We start from the raw sequence: 4,133 nt of genomic DNA, 5'->3' as shown, positions 1-4,133 counted from the left end.
TTATTAATGTAAAATTGATTTCGGCATATATTTCTAGATTGTATCTGCCATCTGCCTCATCCTCAACCAGAAAAATGAAAAGAGGTTTCAAGAACAAATATACTGTCTCCCCCCGATATTGTGGTAAGTGTTACTTCTACGAACTTTGGGTGTATTTTTTACGTTCAATTGGGTGTAAGTTTAGTATTTCATTTCTTGTTTCGCAATTCTTGCAGAGCATGGCACTTTCGGATCACCCAGATGGGGAATTCATATCACTGAAAACGAATAAGGAATTCAGGGTGGAAGACTACCCGAGTTTTATTCCCATAGAAAATAGAAAAAAATTAACTTCGCATCCATATGTAAGTTTTCGTTTGCTAAATTTGTTAGTACGCTTATTTACTTATATGCCAAAACGCACTGTTGACTGTTGAAATGTGGGAATCCTTCAGATTTTTGCTCCTGTTTGCCACTTGGGGCATTGGTGGTTATGACTGATAAATACAACAAAGCGAAAATGTCATATACTTGACCCGCTACACAAAAAAGCTCCAAGCGATGAGAGAAAGCAGATTAATAAATTCACTGTAAGTTGCCTCTGTCTTCTTTACTTTAATAGATAAGTCTATTTCGTTAGTTGTGTTGGGTGTATGTTGTCCATTCAGTTGGGTGTATCTTGTGCATTCATTCGGGTGTATTACTGATTTGTTTTGGTATTTAAGGGATATGTATTTTCAAGATTGAAAGCATATGCCGGCGGGGAACCTCTGCAGAAAGACGAGAAGGAGAAGGAAATTAAAGCATCATATGTTAAAATATCAGGCCAAAAAACAAGGTATAAATTTGTGACTCTGAACATTAAACTTTCCTAAATGAGATTTGTAATCTATTTTCTTCGTTTTCAGCTATGACTGCACTATCTACGTTATGAAGTGGCTTGAGTTAATTGAGCTGGAAAACATTAAAAAGGGGAAGTATAAATGGGATAATTGGAAACAGGTAACTGTCTTTAGAACTATATAACTCTGTATTACTTTAATATATGTATCTATATGTAGAATGTGACTAAATTGTGAATTAACAAAAATACACCCAAAAGAACAGTGCTTTTACACCCATATTCTATAAAACTATACACCCAAAGAGTTATCCCCCGCTGCTGGTACCCTGAACTGATAATTCATAACGTATCCTTGATATTGGCTGGAATTTGAATGCACCGCTGATGCAGCATCAAACAGGTTTATCTGAATATAACACTCACACATTAGCTAAACTATTAACGAGAAAAATAAACTCAATCGCCACAAATTTAAAGAACATTACTTTTACCTCGCTTAAAACTTTCGTCTTCTTCTTCTTTGTGGCATTTGCAATCTGTTTCTCCAACTTTGAACCTAGCCTATTTTTTGGACGTCCTCTTGTTCGAATCCTTGGCGGGCTTTGAAGCTCGTTAACGGATTCCAAGTTGGCGTCTTCGTGGGATAAAGAAGATGTCCCCTTCCTTTTGGCTTTTAATGATTCCATCTCGGCCATGACGTTATCGTACGCACGGTGCAGAATTACAGTCAGCTCCTCCGATTCGGATGCAAATTCGCAAATATTTTGCGAACGAAAAACCAATTGGTCGAACCTCTTGCTTCTTGGCTCCATCAGTGGCTCGTCGTGGATGCTCTTGATGTGTGTGTGTCGCCTCTTTACCTTCTTGCTCCATCGTTCCAGTATATATCTAGGGGACACTTGGCTTACTTGTTCGAAGCTTAACACGCTTAGTGCGTGACGGCACAGTATCCCTCTCGACTCGAATAATAAGCATTGGCATTTTACCTCGGCTGCAACTGAGTCGTAAGTAACCACGAACTTGTTGAATATTGAGCTGGAAACTTGTTCTCCGACATCGTATACTGAATAGCCTAGAGCGGAATTCTTTAATCTGGTGATGCAATTCGCCTTTCCTCTGAATTGCGCTTGGACTTCCCTAAACTTTGCATGAGTGTACGCATCTTGAAACTGAGCTTCAATGGAGGATTTGGTTGCACACCGTATGACCGTATGAAAATCTGCAGCATCTGATTCTCTCTCTGCTTGCTCCCTGCTTCCGAGGCAATTATCGTATTGTTTGACGAACTGAATAAGCGAGTTGTTTCGGGTGATATACTTGTTAAAAAATGAATGCATGCTCTCGCTCCTCTGTGTGCTTCTCATCCCTGCCCAGAAGTGGTGATCCAGATAGATAGGAACCCATATGTGACGGTCTTCGTACAGATCTGCATAATACACCCAAACACAGACTATAAATACACCCGAGGGAACATGCAATTTACACCTCTGCTGCAGATTTTAAAAAGACATTACCTGAAAGCCACTTGTTGTCCGCAAGACCAAAATTCAGCAGAAAATCATTCCAATTCCTATCGAATGAGTCTTTGCTGTGAGAGTTCCAAACAACTTGGCTCATTTCTTGTTCAATATCGGCATGTCCCTTGTACCCGTTTAATTTGCTTGGAATCTTCTTCATGATGTGCCAAATACACCAACGGTGAACTGTTGTTGGCATACAGGCCTCTAAAGCCCTTTTCATTGATGCGCATTGATCAGTGAGAAACCCTTTCGGAGCGTTTCCTCCCATGCAACGAAGCCAGCATTGAAATAACCATTTGAATGATTCAATTTCTTCGTTCTTCATCAAAGAGCATCCGAGAAGTGTTGACTGACCGTGGTAATTCACCCCGACAAAAGAACCACAGACCAAATTATACCTGAAACAAATTACCATGGTCCAGAATGAAAAATCATTAGTTACACCCCAACCAATGCTTCGTATACACCCAATGAAACAGCCAATATACACCTCTACTGCGGATTCGTAAAAATAAATTAATTTAGCATCATAAACAGGGGCAGTTTGTTACCTGTTTGTATTGTAGGTGGTGTCGAAAGAAATGACATCTCCGAAATACTCAAAGGCGGCTCTGCTTCTTGCATCGGCCCAAAAAGCCAGCTTAATCGATTGATCCTCCTCGAGTTCGAGCTCAAAAAAGAAATTCGGATTCTTCTCTTTCATTCTTAAGAAATATTTCCCGAATTCCTTTGCATCTTCTTGTTCGGAAACATTCCGCACTTTCCTGGTAATGTAATTCCTCACGTCCTTTTCGATAAAATTTAACTCGCGGTGACCCCGGCAGCCGCAACAAATGATTGGTAGGTTTTGCTTGGTCTGATACCGGCCTCCTCGTTATTCTCTATCGTACGACGAATGGACATGCTTAGTTCCCTGTGCTGTTTGAGCATCTCTGCTTTGCTTGGACAGTAGGGGTGTGAATGATCCAGCACAACCTTTGAAATGATCCAAGCACCGACATCCTTCAATGTGTGTATATAAATTCTTGCAGGACAGTTTAAACCGGCTGTCGGATTGGTCTTCTTAGTCGGAGATATTTTAGATTTCCATTTTCCCTCTCTGCTACATGTAATCAGTTGATTCTTAATCTCATTTCCCTTCCTATTTGTGCACCGAACTCTTGTAGAGAAACCTGCAGCCTTGGCGTAGTTCCTGTAAAATTTTCCAGCATCTTCAAGGGTGGTAAAGGTCATTCCAACCTTCGGAACAAGCTCGTCATCAACAATTGAGAGAGGCTGCACAATACACCATGTCAGAAACTGTGAATACACCCATAGATATGATTCAAATACACCCAATCATGTCTAATATCATACACCCGAACCGCAACAACTCAACTACAGAATGACCTTTAAAGCCATAAACTGTAAATACACAGGCTGCAGAATACACCATGTCAAAAACTAAAAACACACCCAATCATGTCTGATATAATACACCTGAACAACAACAACTCAATTAAAATAACAAAAAACCAGTAAAGTGTAAATACACCCACACTTCTAGCAAAAATACACCTAAAAAGGAATTGATCTACACCCGAGCGTCTGCTATAAATTCCAGATAATTAATCACAACTAATACATTGAATCGACAGATTCATGTTAACGTGTTACTTTCACAGTCAATGTTCAGCAATTTTTCAACTACACAATGCTATACAAATTACTGAAAGAAAATTCATACTAATCCTATGTAAATCAAACCTCAGGAACTTCGTTAGATTCAAATTCATAATCCACTTCGCCTG

At 39.7% G+C, this 4,133-nt stretch overlaps 1 long non-coding RNA gene across 1 annotated transcript; it reads left to right on the top strand.

Annotated features, from left to right (window-relative positions):
• Positions 441–976, top strand: LOC110268314. The gene is made up of 3 exons (XR_002356501.1): positions 441–569; positions 705–817; positions 888–976. It is a non-coding gene; the product is annotated as an uncharacterized LOC110268314 (long non-coding RNA).

This window comes from Arachis ipaensis, chromosome B10, assembly GCF_000816755.2.
Source record: "Arachis ipaensis cultivar K30076 chromosome B10, Araip1.1, whole genome shotgun sequence".
NCBI lineage: Eukaryota > Viridiplantae > Streptophyta > Magnoliopsida > Fabales > Fabaceae > Arachis > Arachis ipaensis.
Note: the sequence above shows the minus strand (reverse complement) of the source record. Positions and strands in the feature narration are given on the sequence as shown.